The sequence below is a fragment of the Calonectris borealis genome, chromosome 3 (assembly GCF_964195595.1).
Source record: "Calonectris borealis chromosome 3, bCalBor7.hap1.2, whole genome shotgun sequence".
Taxonomy (NCBI): domain Eukaryota; kingdom Metazoa; phylum Chordata; class Aves; order Procellariiformes; family Procellariidae; genus Calonectris; species Calonectris borealis.
This window is the reverse complement of record NC_134314.1, coordinates 22,225,533-22,243,346: the sequence shown is the minus strand read 5'-3', so window position 1 is coordinate 22,243,346 and position 17,814 is coordinate 22,225,533.

Genomic DNA, 17,814 nt, shown 5'->3' with positions numbered 1-17,814 from the left:
ACAGGCCGTCTGAAATGCAAATGTCTTTTTGTTCTCTACCTACCAACATGACTGCCTATTAAATTATTCCACTAATCCCACCAAAGTTCTCCTCTGAATTCTTTCAAAGCCCTGCTGTGTTCTGGCAAAACAAGCAGATTTTACTTCTGTTGGGGTCTTTGTCCAGGGTGGAAGAGGCCAAACATTGTTGCAAGTAAAAAGCAGTCCTGACCGTCTTAGATCCTGCTGTTAATTATACACTTTACATTCTCTTTGACTCCTCTGAAGTTTTCTTCTCTAAGAATTGCTGCATTGATTGTTTCTCAGCTCAGAAGTACCACCTTTCCATTCCACAGGGTGGTATGGAAATTAAACACCTTTACATTTCTTTGATGTGTGACTGCATTGTACCGGGCACATAACACAGTGCATTTAAGTTGCAACACAGCTATTGTAATAAAAGGGTAACAAGGAATAGAGGTATTTAGGATGTTCAGGGCAACTTTCATGATTGTATCTGATCTGATTCCAGAACTTGATGTCAGCATTGTATTTTCTCCTTAAGGGCATGCCCTTAGGCACATCCTAGCCCCTCCCACCCCTCATTCTTAATATGCAGGGGAAGTACATGCTGCATGGAGCAGGGAGTGGCAGGAGCAGAATCAGCAACTGGAAGAGACACTTTTTTGAACACGTTTTTATGAGAGATCTCAGCCTTTTCATCTGTGAGTCTGAACACTTGATATATATCTTGTACTTTGGAGCTCCTGCTGCTTCTTGCTTATCATCTTCCTCTAATGAATCAAGAGTGAAGGGTGGAAAAATGGTGGTAACTCAGCAACAAAGACAGCCAAGAGCTGGAAAGCCAGTATATCCAACTGTTGATCCTGGAGCTATGCACGGTTATGACTTTCTAGTGTTTGTTGCTCTCATAGTATAGTTTGACCAAATGGCTCAGACCATCTGAGCATGTTAGCTAAGGTTTGCCCTCTGGATATAGAAATCAAGACATACACATTATAAGCACTTATGTAAGATACATTGGATAAGATATAATTTTACATTAGGAAAAGGTTCTTCACTGAGAGGGTGGTTGGTCACTGGAACAGGCTCCCCAGGGAAGTGGTCACGGCACCAAGCCTGTCAGAGCTCAAGGAGCGTCTGGACGATGCTCTTAGTCATATGGTTTAGTTTTAGGTAGTCCTGCGAGGAGCAGGGAGTTGGACTCGATGGTCGTTATGGGTCCCTTCCAACTTGAGATACGCTATGATTCTATTCTGTGAGTCTATACTTTCAAATATGGCAATACTTGCAAAGCTATAAACATTTGTACATTTAACACATGACAATACTGAGTTAGTACCTATCGGCCTGTTCTTATTATCTGTGTGCTGAAAGTGTATGCCCTGAGGGTATTCACATATTGCAATTTTCTGGCACAGGTGTGGGAGCTCCACTACAACATCTTGCATCAAGAGGGTTGAGAAGGAGTCAGTTAATCCTCCTCCAGCTTTTTTCAGTTTGAGGTTTTACAGATTCATGGGTTGTTCGGCAGTGTTGTTCCCTCATGATTGGTGGGATATGTCTCTGGGCTTTGCTGGTTTATTCCTGTTTGACTGGGGGCGTTGCTGTGATGATGATGTTTTGACCTGTTCACACACCACTCTTCACAGGCAATGTGATATTATATGTATTTTAATTCAAGGTTGTCTCCTATAATAGCACACCAGTGCTGACAAGTCCACTGTTGGGAAGATGGTGACAGAGGTTTTAGATAGTGTTCTGTACACGGATTTTATATGACACTTCTGTGTCGGAAATTTCAGTGAAATCATCAGAGAGTTTGAGTTATGAGGATTTCCCAACTGTGCTGAGATACACATCCTTGTCAGGTGTCCTGCACAAGAGATCCTACTGCAGAGAAAAGGAAACTTGCACATTAAAGTTTGTAGGTGCCTGTGGTAGGGACAGAGATTTGAAGTTCCTCTCAAACCTGAACCGTCGTCCTTGTACAAGGAATAAATTTGTGGATGGAAGCTCTGAGGAACTGGAAAGGGAATTGTATGAGAGTCAAATCAGCAAAAGTGTTTAGGAAGCTAAAACACAGCATGCCTAGAAAACCTGTGGGAAAGGTCAAGTTGCACAGACAATTCCAAGTAAATGATGAATGCAAGAAGCAGACTGCATAGAGCATTTGGGCAAAGACTAATTTTTAGAGCTGCAGACCAAAGAGTTGCAGACCTAATTGCAGAATTCTTAATTGCAGACCTAATGTTTGCAGTTGCAGGATTGTGTGATATTTGGAAAGTGAAACACATAAAAATGGATCTGTTTTTAAAATTGCGATTGGCAAAGAAACATTATCACGGGAGTGCTTGTACATAGGGCACATTGAAGTGCCGTACTTTGTAAAAGGTAATCAATTTCAAATTGAGAGCTGTGGGTTTTGGATGGAAAAAGCTCATGTTCTGTTGAAATAGAGGAATTCAGCAAGAAATACATATCTGCCCAGTAACTACATTCCACCCTTCCTGGAAAAGTATTCTACAACTGGAGATCCCTTCCTCCAGCTCCCTTCTCCCATTTTTACTTTCTGTGTCCAGTCCTTCCATTCCTTGCTTGTACCATAACCAATACTGCCAGAAAGGTAGTAGCCATTTGTTTTAAAAAAAAAAAAAATCATCCCTTGCAGTGCCTTTTGATGGCATACCGGAAAATACAAAATGAGAAAGGAAAATCAGCAGAGGAAGGACAATGATGAAATATGGTGACACCTGGGGCACCACTGAAAATCTATTCCAGAGCCTGCATTGTCAATTAAAGCACAATGCTTATCTGTGTGCTTGACGCCCCACACAGCAGTATGTGGAACAGCATCTTCAATGTTCACTCTATTACAGTCTTCCTTGTAGCACCCTTTCCTTGTTACTGCTGTTTTCTCTGGAGTGGAATTAAATTTTACCCTGCTTAACAGCACTGTCTATCTATGGTTTCCGAACAGACTCTCCTAATGCATTGTCAGATGCTGCATTTACATGAGTATGGATAACACACAGTCACATGAGGGCGGGGAGAGAAACTGATTCACTGTTGTCCTAGTGAAAACAAATTAAACGTATGATTGTATGAAAATAGCTTCTGCCTTCCTTTCCCCCTGTCACTTAAGTCAAACTACTGCAGCTATGTGGAAACATGGCTTCATTGTGTCGTTAGCCGTTGCTAGGGGAAAGTTGCAGGCAGAGATCTTTTCCTTAAAGGTTAGGTCTAGGCTTTCATCACAAGCAATAGATAGGCAATCCTGCAGAAGTCATGAAGCCATAGGAATTAACCATCTCCCACCAGTACTGTATGGAGTCAAAGTCAGAGCTCTAACATTATCAAATCTTTTCTGTTTCAGAACTTCCCATGCTGAGACTCCATGGTATTAGGATGTTCTCACTGGGAAGGGTGGTTCATCTCCTTTATCTAAAGCCTTTGAGTTTCTCTCAAGAGGGTCCTCTGGTCTCTTCCAGACCCCAGAGACTGCAGGTTAAGTAGTGCAGTAGCCTTGTTTTCCTTCTCCCAGACAAAATTCTTCAGCTCCCTGTAACAGGGGTGGATTTGCCTGGGTTTAGCAGAGACTTAGTTTCTGTCCCTGTTTTCCCTTTATTTTTTCTTTTAACTTGATGCAACATTGATTCTATAGGATGGGACTCTGCACAGATCAGCTTCCATGTGACCTTGGCAGACTGCCATCAGGTTGTTCAACCTCCCAAGGAAATTTTTGGTCCTTTCCCTGACTGGGTTCACCAGAGTAATAATCTCTTGACAGAATTGAGTCAACCAGCTACCCTCAGGTAGCTGCCCTTGGTTTGGTTATCCTGAACTGAAGGTGTAGTAGTGGTATAAGATCACATACATTGATGAGGTAAATACAGTGTTAAAGTTGTCCTCTTTGGAAGTGGAAAGGCCAGGTATAATTTTGTCTGACAGCTAGCAGTTTGCAGTGATGATCCCACCAAGATGCTGCTCTGGCTTTTATTTTTTTTTGAAGGCCCAGAAGCTTGTGACTGATCTCCAATTACCTTCCTGTTGATTTTGGATTTCTTCTGTTGCGAATGAGCGGTTTAGAGGCCGCTCAAAGAATCACTGTTCAAGGTATTAGCAGAAAGTGATTTTAATAGAAATTTATAAAAGCGCGACTTAACGGAGTTCAATGGCAAGGTTCACTCTATCACTTACTACACGGATGAAGCATACAAAGGAAAAGAGCACGGGAAGCTGAAAAGTCCTTGGCTAGTGTAAACATTACTTAGCAACAACTAAAACATCAGTGTGTTATCAACATTATTCTCATACTACATCCAAAACAGCAGTATACCAGCTATTAGCAAGAAAATTAACTCTATCCCAGCTGAAACCAGGGTATTGTGTTAGAATTGAGTTGGGATGATTTATACAGAGGCTGAGGACGAAAAGGTTAAGGGAGACCTTCCTGTTGAGTCATGAGGTTCAGAAAAGACCTGGCTGGATCAAATCTTAGTCTCAAACTTGGACAATGGTTTATGTCTAATACGAAAAGGGTAAGGAGACCCTCTTGTTAAGTCATGAGTTTCAGAGTAGACCTGGCTAGACCTACCCCTAGTCCCAGACTTGGTCAATGGTATATGTCTAAGGGACTATATGTGTTTAGCAGCAGTCTAAAGTTCATTCATGATCTTAAGATAGAACATAAGATTTTAGCAGACTATATTTGCTAGCAGGTACTTCCATCAATTCACACGCACACAGATGCAAAGATAGATAAATATACAAAGATATACCTGTTAAAAATCCCCCTCAAATTCAGTGAAATACTCACGTAAAATGTCTTGGCATTTCTCAATGGGCAAAGGGTTGAACCTCGAGGAGTATTGCAGCCCAGATCCCGTGCCAGCCGGCGATGGTCCTCTGAATATCGCAAACTCGAAAGTTTGTAAACTCTGAGGAGCATTCATCTCAGAGGGAGATTCTGGGCACAGCCTGCTGCGGTCCAGGAGAGCTCAAAGAGTCTCACTTGGGACCACCATTTATACGTTCTCAAGATGATTGGCTTTAGTCATCTCTAAATTTCCTGGCCACAGTCTGAGGTGGTAGTTACTAAAATTCTGAAGGTTTCAATGTTGTTACAACTGAGCTACGACTCAGATAAGATGATGCCTGGGCCAGGCAGTGGGAGTACGTTCCCAGCCTCAGCCATGCAGAGTTTCTGATACAGTCAAGGAGCGCTCGACCGTCAGACTCAGTGCACAAAGACCGAGGTTCCATGGGGATTTCTGAGATCAACGAGCGGCCCAGGAGAAGTGTGGGGGAATGCTCCACCACACCTTCAACTGCAGAGGAAGGATGAGGCATATAAGTATTTCCAGAACTGTTGCTTGCATATAGCAAGAGGACTTCAGAGTTGCTGAATTCTTGCTTTAAATGCTGTACTTTGTGTCCCCACTAACACTGGGCACTCTGGATTGCATCCCAGTGTGAAGCTGAAGCTTTCTGCTTATTTCAGGAGAGAAACCATAGTGTGTGCACAGGCTGTGTGCACAAAGTGTGTTCCTTGTAACTCTGAGTGCGGATACTCAGCACATTCATACCTAAGAGAAATGATGCTGCTCACTAAATTGCTAATGTAGGTGCACCTTGACTGTTCAAGTTAAGTATGTTGTCCTCAGTTAATTAAAATTATGTAGGGACTCAGAAGTTTGTCCTTACTGGAGACCATAAACTAGAAAATAAGACTCCTAAAGGCAATCTGAGGAAGGAGGCCTAATGCAGAATATTTGGTATTTGAAGTAATCTGTGAGAGTTTTCTTCTATGGAAACATTCAGAGTGATATTTATTTTAGTTTGTTTCTGTTTAAATTGCGGGAATTAAATACTTGTCTCTGTATTTGCTAGTTTATCTGTTTAACATATAAAGGAATAATCAAAATACTGGATTTAATATCTGTTAACTACTAATCATAGCTATTTTCTTGCAGATATCAGGGGTATTTTTGAGGGATTACTTTTTTTTTTTTTTAAGTGCTGTTATCAGGCTAAAGTTGTTATAAGAAAGCATTTCTTTTATGGACTGTTACTGAACTGGTAGGACATTAAGATGTGCTCGTCAATGTCCAGTAGCAGATTCCTAGGCAAGAATATAAGAACAGGACATTCAGATACTGATACTTACACAGTAAATTCTCTAAGTATTTTGCAGCTGTTTGCTTTTGCATGAGAGCTGGAAGAAATTTTCTGACTGAGATTTGAACTGAAGTTGCTAAAGGCCCAGTGCAAAACATTAACCAATTCCTGGTGACGACAGAAACAGGTTTAAAGAGTGTTGCCATCAAAATACATATGCAATAAAAACGGTATCAGTTCAGCTAGTTATGAGGCTAAGCATACTTCAATGCATAGTGGAAGGTGAGGAAAAGAAACTGGCATTCAACAGTCTTCTCTTAAATAAGAACAGTAGGTGGCACTCTTACTTTGTTTTTCCTCAGTACATTACTTTTTTAGGAACATTATATCATTTGAAGCAGTGTTCACAAAACAGGTTTTGAGATACACTCAGAAGAAGGAAGTTTTGTGCTATAGATCCTCATCCTAATAAAAAGCCCAGCATACCTTTTAAGTTCATGGAACACCTATGCTTCCTGTAGGTGTTAATAATTGCCCTTTTAGTCCCTAATGCTAAATATATTCTGTGGGTACAATGACCTTGCAGACTTCTGTAGGACCCTACTTGTTGCTAGACTAAAGATGCAGGCAGAGATCTTTTTCCTTAAAGATTAGGAAAGCAGGAAAATTTCACCAGTAGGAAAAGAATTGTGTTGGGCTTCTTTGTGGAAACACTGAAAACTGTTACTGCTTTTTCTGTCTGTGTCTGCTGTGAGCCAACACTACTTCAGGTATGTCTGCCCCATGCACATTATACAGTGCTGTGCATGAGAAACAGCGTGTGCTTTGGTTCAGTTACACTGTTCCTACAGCTGTTGCTGCTACCATTAAGAAAGAGAAGTCTGCATTTAGACCATGAGAGAGCTTGTGAACAAGAGGGCAGCAGGCAAAGCGATTCAGAGCTTTCCAGCAGTGCCATATATACAAAGCCTGAGCACTTACTGTATTCAGCTAGTAGTGCCCTGTGACATGTTTTTACTAAGCGGAATTTCCTTCTGGTGTACTTGGTCACTGCTGCCTTCTAAGCACATTTATTACTCTTATCTAAGGCTAATTTGAGATTCATGGGGACAAGGAATTATCTCAGGGTACTGATGGCTTGGAGACTCTGCCGTGGTCCCTGGTGCAATTTAAAATGTGGACCCCAGTTCTTGGTGTCTTTATTGAGGCTGGCTCTGGAGCCTCAACTGGCTGCATAGAAGTGGAGAACCTCCATGTGATGGACAGTAGAATCTTGACATAAAATTTGGTTTCTCAAATAAGGGAAGATCTGACTTTCTTTCCAAGAAGATTGGTTGCATTACTAGGTAAGCAGTTCATCCTCCCTTAGTTTCTTAATTTTGAGTATATAGCACTCAAGTGTTTGGCTAAAGCAGGTTTTGTCCATCTCTTAGGTGAAAGCAGATTATTGTGGGCAGATGCTGTTGGACCTGCATTTACAAGTCTCTAGACATTCATGATGGTGGTGTAGGGAGAAGTTGCCCTAAAAATGAAAGGAGTATTTTCTACCTTTTGGAGAATGATCTTTACCTTTGGTAGAGAATGGGTTAGCATGCTGTGCTACAGTGTACAGTTGAATAGGAATTAGGGTTTAGTGTGAGGAGGGGCATGTGCCTCTCCGGCTTATTGAGATGGCTTTGAAGATTATGGAAAACCCAGTATAAAACCAATCTTCTTGTATTCATGTCTATATTGTCAGTAGGATTAGCACTGAAGTGCAGCCTGACCTTTCTGTGTGCCCATTTCCCTATTTGGGAAATGTATTGGTATGCAGCAAAGTTCAGTTTGAGTATGTGCCCAAATGTGGGCAATATGCATTCAGGGAAAGGAAAAAATCCTAAAACTCAAGTGCAAAGTTATTATATGATGGATGGATTCCAGTGAGTACCCATGTGAGAGATGGAGGAAAAAAAATAGGGAGAAAAAAAGCACCTGAAACTTGCATAATACAAACTTCCCCCCCCCCCCCGCCCCATGATAGCTAGGTGTTTGTTTTGTAAACTGCAGAACAGAGTGTTTGATTTCCCAATATCAGTCTCCTGGAAAACACTGCTGTTAATGATTCCCTGTTTGAAGAGTCCTCTGTCATGAACAGTGAAGATCTGTGTTAGTTACAAGCACCAAAGACATAAAGAAAGTGCCTGGTTATAGATACTAAAAAACAGACATCTTTAGGAGTTCTAATTAACACTTCTGTGGAAAAAAAATAGATAAATAGAAAAAATTAAGTGGAACATATCTGAATGTTATTCATTGAAGAAGGAGGTAATGAAAGAACAATGGGGTTTTCAGCTCTTCACATTTTCTTGGGAAACTATAAAGAATCTGTCAGTGATGTGTACAAAAAAAACCATAGTAAACTGAGAAAAATATTAAGGTAGACTGCAGTTCCATTACATTGACGTCAGCTGTAAGCGATCGTAGTGGTGACTTGTATATCATAATTAGTGGATTCACAGTGTAATGATTAATGGGAGATGCAAAGCTGAAACAATTTTATTTCTTAAATATATCATGCTCTATCTGAAATTGTAGTAATTAAAATGTTTAAAAACAGATGGAGTTAAGATATTTACTGCATGTATGACACATGAAAATGAAATAATATTTGGTAGCTAATATTAAAGGAGGGCTCGGTATCAAAGGAAAATGTTAGAAATGGGAACTTGAATTGCAGCACCAGAAAATAAGAACTATTGACTTACTATATTGATTCTTTTAAAAATGCGTATGTACATGAAAGTCTGTGCACTTGGTGTTCTCTGCTAACAAAAAAGTTTGAGAGAAAAGTGTTAATTACAGAAAACTCTGTTTTCTTGCAAAGGTTTGCTCAAAATAAGAATTATTAATTTAGGCTATATTAATATGAGGTTGGACTATAGCTGCTAAAGGGGGCAGGAGTATTGAAAGCCTTGAAGGAAGTTCAGTTTTATGGGGAATGTGCGCAAGAGCTAGTCAGCTCTCTGATTCTACCTTTTCTCCCTCACTGCACTCTTTAGGAAGACAAAGTTTGGTGAAAAACCTAAAGAGGAAGAGTCCCATATGGGGCATTCTCTAAGTAAATGCTTAATTCACCTTTTCCAGGTGGATCAGTAAGTAGCATATACAACCATCTTCCTACCCAGTAAGGCTGCTGGCGATATTCTGTTTTACTATTTGAAAGTAAAAAAGAATGGTGGTACCTTGTTTAGTCACCCATCTTCAGACATATATTTGTAAATACTGGAGAATTACTGGTCTAGAGTAATAATGAGCATAATTAAGGATTTGAAAAATGTCACTGTTCCATCACAGTAAAGACTCAATTATTTTTGCAGATGAATGCTATAACTGAAGGATTGTGGAATCTCCATCTCTGGATATTTTCAAAATGTGAGCGGACAAGGCTCTGAGCAACCTGACCAAACCTTGAAGTTAGGCCTGCTGGGAGTAGGAGGTTTGATTGGATGGTCTCCATGGGTCCTTTCTATTGTAAATTTTTGTATGATTGTGAAGACTCTGTTTTAACTATTAAAATACCTCTTTGTCGTGGTTTAACTCTAGCCAGGAACTAAGCCCCACACAGCTGCTCGCTCACTCCCCCCTGGTAGGATGGGGGAGAGAATCAGAAGGGTAAGAGTGAGAAAACTCGTGGATTGAGATAAAGACAGTTTAATAGGGAAAGCAAAAGCCGCGCACGCAAGCAAAGCAAAACAAGGAATTCAGTCACTGCTTCCCATCGGCAGGCAGGTGTTCAGCCATCTCCAGGAAAGCAGGGCTCCATCACATGTAGCGGTTTCTTGGGAAGACAAACGGCATCACTCTGAATATGCCTCCCTTCCTTCTTCTTCCCCCAGCCTTATATGCTGAGCATGATGTCATATGGTATGGAATACCCCATTGGCCCCACTAACCCAGTTAGCTGTCCAGGCTATGCTCTCTCCCAGCTTCCTGTGCACCTGATCCTCACTGGCATAGTATGGGAAGCTGAAAAGTTCTTGACTAGTGTTAACGCTACTTAGCAACAACTAAAACATCAGTGTGTTATCAACATTATTCTCATACTAAGTCCAAAACATAGCACTATACCAACTACTAGTAAGAAAATTAACTCTCTCCCAGCCAAAACCAGGACACCCTTTTATAAAGGACAAGATAAGACAGTTCTGTTTTGACACAAACCTTTCTGTATAAGCATATATAATTTATTTTTTTTAGAATCATAGAATCGTTTAGGTTGGAAAAGACCTTTAAGATTATTGAGTCCCACCGTTAACCTAGGACTGCCAAGTCCACCACTAAAGTGTGTCCCTTTTCTTCATAAACAAACATCATAAGAATTTTGCTTCTTAAAATAATTTTGTTTTTTTGGAATAAGGAGATTCCTTTCTGCATACTTAATGATGTTATTTTTTATGAATAAGATTGTTTTTTAAGAAAACAGGCTTTTACCATCAGATCAGTCCCTGTGATTCTGCCTTTGCTAGTCATGAAATATTCCATTTGCTTTCCCTACATTTCTTAATTGCCCACTTTCTTGGTTTTTGATGTTAGAGGACGTTTCTTCTTGTGCAGCAAGTAAGTTTAATTTTTTGTTTTTAATGTGGTAAATTTGGAGATCCACAAATTTCATTCCAAGGGGTGGTCCCCAAAGAAGCTATTTAGGAGCTAGAGTGTCTGAGAAGGGGTGGGAACAAAGAAATTGAGTGGGAGACCATACAGCTTGAGGCCCTTCTAGGATGAAATACCAGAGAAAGAGGAGCTGGCATGGTGACAGCCATGAGCCCGCTTCTTTGGCCTCACCAAAGAGCCTTTAAACAGGTGTGTATGCTCAGCTTTGAGAAAATGCAGGTTTTGGTAACCTTGTTGAAAGATGTCATGGTAGTTATGCTGATAGGCTCATTTCAGCAGTTGATCAGGCAGAGAAGGTGTTAGCAGAGTAACAGCCCAGCGTGTATCAGTTTATCAAAGCACGAGTAGAGTTGGGAGTTTGTTCTACAGCTCAACATCAAAGTTATCAAGTGCCCTAGACCAAGGTCAAGACAAACCCAGTCCTTCAGAGTCTAGACTGATTGTGAGGATTCTTGGCATCATTTTTGAAACCTGTGTAAGTATCCACAAATGGTGAGGTGGCATCTTGGCCTGCGATGTGAACATGAGAGTAGTTTGCAGCACACAAAGTTGTGTCACTAGCATGTAAAAATAGTGGAGTTTTTCTATCTTGTGGATGTTAGTTCAAGATCCCTCCATGGACTGACATCTCCAGGTTCAACCTGAGGATCCACTGAGCAACCAATGTTAGCATTTGCATCTCAGATCAGTGACAGACAAAGAAGAAGGGTTTGGGGGTTGAAGTTTTTGTGATTCGATTCATGAACAAAAACATTTATTCTGTGAGTTTATCATGAGCGGAAGCCCTGCCAGAGTTCTAATTATTTGTGCTTGTTATTGATAGCATGGTTTGAAGTCATTGTGGTTCACGGCACATAGAATTCGTGACAAAAGTGACTCTTACACTTGGATAAAAAGACCAAGCATTATTACAAATTATATGTGATTGGGAATAACAGTTTAGAAAGACAAAGGTGGGAATTCCTCAGAGTGCTCTGCAGAGAAATGTGCTGCTTAAACAGTGGAAAGTGTAGGAAGTAGATGACTTGCAAGATTCCTAAACTCTTAAATGCTTTTCATTGACTAAAATATTATGAACAGATAAGTTGGCCATGCTAAAATGCTCCTATTATGTGCTGGTGGCACACTTTATCAATATCAAATATATTTTAGTCATTATGAACGATATCTCAGACTTTTATGGTCTTCTACATACAGAACTGTATTCAGCAGTCAGATGAAGGCTGCAATATGAGATGTTGCATACATGTTCTGCATCCAGAGGGTTCCTAGGGAACCAAGGAGTTGTAGCTGACTCTGGGATACTTCTGGGTGCTCCTCTGTGATGGTGTGCTCTCCTCCCCTCCTCCCCCACCCACAGTGTGACCTTTTCCCATAATCCTGCTCAAGCAATAACCACCAGTGGCAGTCGTGCTGGACGCGTCTGGTCATGCTGGATGCATCTGGTCATGAGGGATGTATCTGCCTCAAAGTGGATTGGGGGCGACTGATAACAACACAATAGCCAAGGGCTAACTTATGGCAATGCATCCACCTAACCACAGTGCTGGTCAATGTCCGAATCAAGCCAAATTTGGAAGAATCTGCAGTTGGTATGTAAATATGACTATGAGTCAATCATCTTACCTCCATAAATAGTGAGCAGCCCAAGAGTCCTTTGAACTCTCCTGCACAGCAGCGGGCTGCATGCCAGGATCTCCCCTTGAGTAGGGACGCCTCTCAGGGTTACTCCTCGAGGTTGAGAGAATCCTTATCAAGTCAGATACTTGGTAAGTGAATTGGGAATAAGCGTGCTGAAACTTCGTAATCTTAGCTAAGTGATATAAAAAATTGATTGCACATATGTAATCCTTTAGACATAAACCATTGACCAAGTCCAGGACTAAGTTTGGATCCAGCTGCACCTAGACTCCTCTAAGGGAAGGAGTTTAGAATGCAAGGGGGTCCTCTCTGAACCTCGTGACTCAAGCGGAGGGTCCCCCTACCAGTTTTGTCTGACCCTGTCCTCTATGCAGTAAATAATCAAGTGTACCTTGCCATTGAATCTTGTTAAACCACTGTCGCGTTTACCATTGAACTTTGTTAAATCACTGTCTTATATCAGTAAACATGTTGCTGCTTCTCTCTTACGAGTGAAGTGCATCACTCCTTCTGCGACATCCTCCAGCATGATTTTTCATTTGATATCATCTTGGACTTGGCAGTTTGTTTGAAGCACCATGTTTCATGGGTTTAGCAGCATGAACAAAGGCATAAGTAGTGCTATGTGTAAACTGACATAAACTGCTGTGTGCACAAGAATTACACATCCTACTTTTGTAGAAGAGACAGGTAAATATAGATGTCAAAATAGAAATCAGTAAAAGTATTTTAATCTTTGAAGGTCATTTCAAACTTAAAACACCTCTACTCAAACTGAGAGAAATTATTTCCATGATGCCTAGAAAATATAGAAAAAGAATTGTATTTTGGGTTGCTTATCTTATATTTAACTAGTTAAGAAAGATTAGTTAAGTTCAGACTAGTTAAGGAAGTTTAGGATATTCCTGCATTTTCTTATCCAAGGACAAGTGACATATACAAGAAATACAGTAACATCTTCAGATAAGAAAACATTACCATTTTTTATACAAATTCTGGAATTCAAGTTTTGTAAATTTCTTTTTTACTTCTGAAATACTGAGAAAGGAGGTAGCAGCTCTCCAATTGCTTACTGTTTCTGTTATTCATTACTAACCCGATTTCAGTGGTTGTATCATTGTGGGTGAGATGAAGTCACAAAGCATTAGCAAGCAATCGGATGTTTTTTCTATGAATGGGGTACTGATGTGCTGTTGCAGTTTAAGGTAACAGCTTATCAAATGAAATGCAGTGTAGTGAGCTGTTCAAGCTTGCAGAGGGGACATGAATTAATGTTAGCCATTAGAGAAAGTTTTTACACATTCTGGCACTAGACAGGAATGTACCATTGCTAAAAGAGTTCAGAAAAAAAGGAGGCACTAACACATTTGGGGCAAGATGAAGGAGGACATGACAAAAGCCAGAGTGTGGCATGGAGGAGGTGAAGAGAAGGAAGCAAAGAGAAAGCATTCTTAAAGGACTAGGACAAAGGGCCTGGAAACAAAAAAAAAAAGCCTGAAGCATCAATGGATTAGAACTACCTATCCCACAGGTGATTTTGACATATATGCAGTCCTCCAGAGCTGCTGAGTGCCAAAGAGAAGAAAGGCTGGAAGCAGAAAGAAGCTGGGTAGTGAGGACTATAGACTCAAGCAGGATGACCCACAAACTGTCCTGTTACAAGATTTTTCCTTTGTCAATGTGAAAATCTGCACTTTTGCAAAGTTTCCTTTTGCATCATCATTTACTTTTCCATGGTCAAGCATTGTGGTGTGTTGACTATGGCTGGCTGCCAGATGCCTACCCAGCCATGCTCATGCCCCCTACTCAACAGGACAGGGAGAGAAAATAAGATAGAAAACCTCATGGGTCAAGATACAGACAGGAAGATCACTTACCAATTACCATCATGGGCAAAACAGACTCAACTTCAGGAAAATCTATTTAATTTATTGTCAATGAAAAATAGAGGTGCATGGTGAGAAACAAAGACAAAAACTAAAACACCTCCCCCCCCATCCTCTTCTTCCCAGGCTCAACTCCACTCCTTCATTCCTGACTCCTCCATGTCCTCCTTTCCACACACCGAGCGGCACAGGGGGATGGGGAATAGGGGTTGTGGTCAGTTCATAACACTTCATCTCTGCCGTTCCTTCCTCTACTTCTCCCCTGCTCCAGCATGGGTCCTTCCATGGGCTGCAGTCCTTCAGTATAAACCTGCTCCTGCATGGCCTCTTCACAGTCTGAAGTTCGTTCAGAGCACATCCATCTGCTCTGGCATGGTGTCCACCATGAGCTGCAGTGTGGATATCTGCTCCAATGTGGTCCTCCATATGCTGCAGGGTGATAACGTGCTTCCCCATGGTCTCCACAGGCTGCAGGGGAATCTCTGCTCCAGAGTATGGAGCACCTCCTCCCATCTTCTTCTCTCACCTTGATGTCTGCAGGGCTGTTTCTCTCATTTTTTTCCTTACACTCTGCTGCACAGTTTTTTGCCCGTTCTTAAATATGTTCTCCCAGAGGTGCCACCATTGTGGCTGTTGGGCTCAGCTGTGCCCTATGATGGGTCCATTGGAGCCTTCTGGAACCAGCTGTGTCCAGCACAGGAATAGCCCCGGCCTCTCCTCACAGAGACCGCCCTTGCAGCCCCTGCTGTCCAACACCTTGCCACGTAAACCCAATACAAGCATCATGACATCTCTAACCACTTTCTTCAATAAATGTAGGAGACAGAGAGGGTGTATATACTGTCATGATATGCTGGGTCATGCCTGTTTGAAAAATATTAGTGTTTATAGGCTTCTCTATGGCCTAGATCTGAAGAATACTGCAGTATTTTATTGTTATTTTTTCCAAATGGGGACAAAAGTAATTGATGGAGTCAGTGCTTATCTGCATGTGGTTGATGGGGCAAATCCCCTTTCTCACTGGGTAATACAACCTTACCCAGACAGTAAAGGATAGCATTGCCCATTCAGCCATGCACTTTTCTTACACCACAATATGATGGAGCATTCCTTTGGTAGACTTCCCGCAGGCAGAGATGCCAATGTTTCAAACACTTCGTGAATAATTGGAGGCTGCTGTGCCCTTCATTAGCAATGTGAAGACACAAGAGAAAGATTTTACTGTGGCTGGACTACAGTTTCTGCAACAGCTGTACTCCCAGCCTACAGCAATTGCTTGCAGCATATGTAATGCACGGGAGGATCTCAGAACCTGAAGTGCTATTTGCAGACTTATTAGTGATAGTGGTGATAACTCTGCCTGTGATTAAAAAAAAAAAATCTATTAAATGATTGTTAGTGAAGTGTCATTTTAGGAAAAAAATTACTTGTGTTGTAAATCCATGCTGGTTTTCAAAGACACTACTGTGATGTTTATTTTCCAGTTCAATTGCTTTCTGTGTTCTCTTCTGGCCTTTGAAGAGTCAGAATCCATGTAAGGACTGGTATTGTGGTGAGTATGTATAAAATGAGAAATTCCCTATTTTAGGGAGATATAGATACCTCTTTCGTAATTGCTGTAGTCTCTTCTGAAGGATAATTTATGGATCATCTCATAAGAAAACTACATCTATGACAGTTGAAACTGCATAACCTTTACTGGGAATAATAATATGCCTCCATAGGACAGTGAGAGGAGAGGATTTCTAGCTCTGGTCTTTTACACCTAATAGTGTGTGTGGGAATCTGCACGGCACCTTCTTGATAATATGGCCTGGGTAACAACAGCTGATACAACAGGAATATGAGTGAGTGAACAGAATACCCCAAACTATTCTGAAGTGTTTGCCCAAAGACTGATAGTGCTAGGAAGAAAATAATGACCGGGTTTGCTTTAGATGACCTTCATCCCAATTAAATAATAACCAAGAAATTACCGAGATACTTTTCAGAAAAGAAATCAGCTTGACAAGTAAAAAAAGCTTGGAAATTTGTGATTGTGGGGAGAGACGTTGGAGTGAGTGTGACAGAACAGCAGCTTGGTCAGATGCCATGAGCATCCAGCTACTGGAATGACATTACAGGGGGCAACACAGAGACCCACACCTCAGGTGTGTGCATGTGAACTCACGTTCATCATGTTTTTCATCAGTGTTTGGCTTGGCAGATTGTAAGGACATACATAAAACTAGAGAACCCATATCTCCATCGGCAGCTGTGGGTAAGCATGGGAAACTTGTCCAAAAGTGAGTGTAGATGGTGTGGATGCAGGAGGGAATGCGTGCGTCGTTCAAACAGGAGCTCCAGAGATGTGCTGAATAGGCGGCAAGGAGGAAAACCTTGCAAAAGGTTGCTGTGTGTGAGAATGTGGTGGGTAGCAGGGAGAGATGGATCTCCTTTTAAAAGTAGAAGTGACATCAATCCACAAAGAGTTCGCATTTCAAGGGTAAAAAGAGGAGAAGGAAGAGGAATGATGAATGTGGGATAGATAGATCAGCAGAGAGGACAGCAGCCTGGTACACAGCCATCAACAGAAGAAATGGGGAGGGTAGAGAAACTGGGCAAACATAACACAGTGGTTGACTCAAAGGACAGTGCTGAGACACATCGGTCCAGAGAGGGAGCAAAAGCCATGCAACAGTTCAGATGATTGCCAGCCAAAAAAGAACTGCATAATTGGAAAATGAAACACAGTTAAGGGGAGCTTTTGTGAAAACCATATTGGCAAAAAAAAAACCCCAAAACATTGCTGCGAAGGTGCCTGGAACTTGTCCTTCCAAATATAAGAAATCTTAATGAAGGAGACCTATGTGCCGCTGAAGGAAGCTGCTTCCAATTCAGATGAGCAGTATTGTAAAATTTGTAAGGGAAGAGAGCAGGGGAGGTGAGGGGATTTCTCTGAGAGGTGACGGGCTGTTTTCGGGAGGCTCAGCAAGCTTGGACAGTGAGGGGTGAGGTGAAGGCCTACCAGTGCTCCGCATTCAGGAAGTTAGAAGCTGTTCGCAGGAGGAGAGCTTACATGCAGCTACTGAGATAAAGTGTTCATGTCTGCCTCTGCCTTTCTTGCTTGTTTCTTCCAGCAGTCCAGATTTTAGCAGCAGGGAAAAAGAGAAGTTGCTTTAATGAAACAAGAGCGAAACATAATTCTTACTGGAACTAATCACAGCTGCTTGAATGACCGAATGTCTGCTAAAGGAGATTTTCTCAGCTCCTTTATTTCAGGAAACATGGGTAGCAGTATGTGTGTGACAGCACTCTGAGTAGTCTCACCTGTGCTTGGTTCTTCATATGAATGACATGTGCATTTATGTCTTCTTAGAAGAGAAAGCTTCCCTGATCTGAATATTCTGGTCCCTTTGTTTGCCAAAGATAAAGTGTAAATGCTGGAAATGCCTCCCTGCAACAGCAATTCACTATGTAAAAACCTCTCTTTCTGTTAGCTTCATATTTACCTAGCAGGGAGAGCGATGGAGGGCAA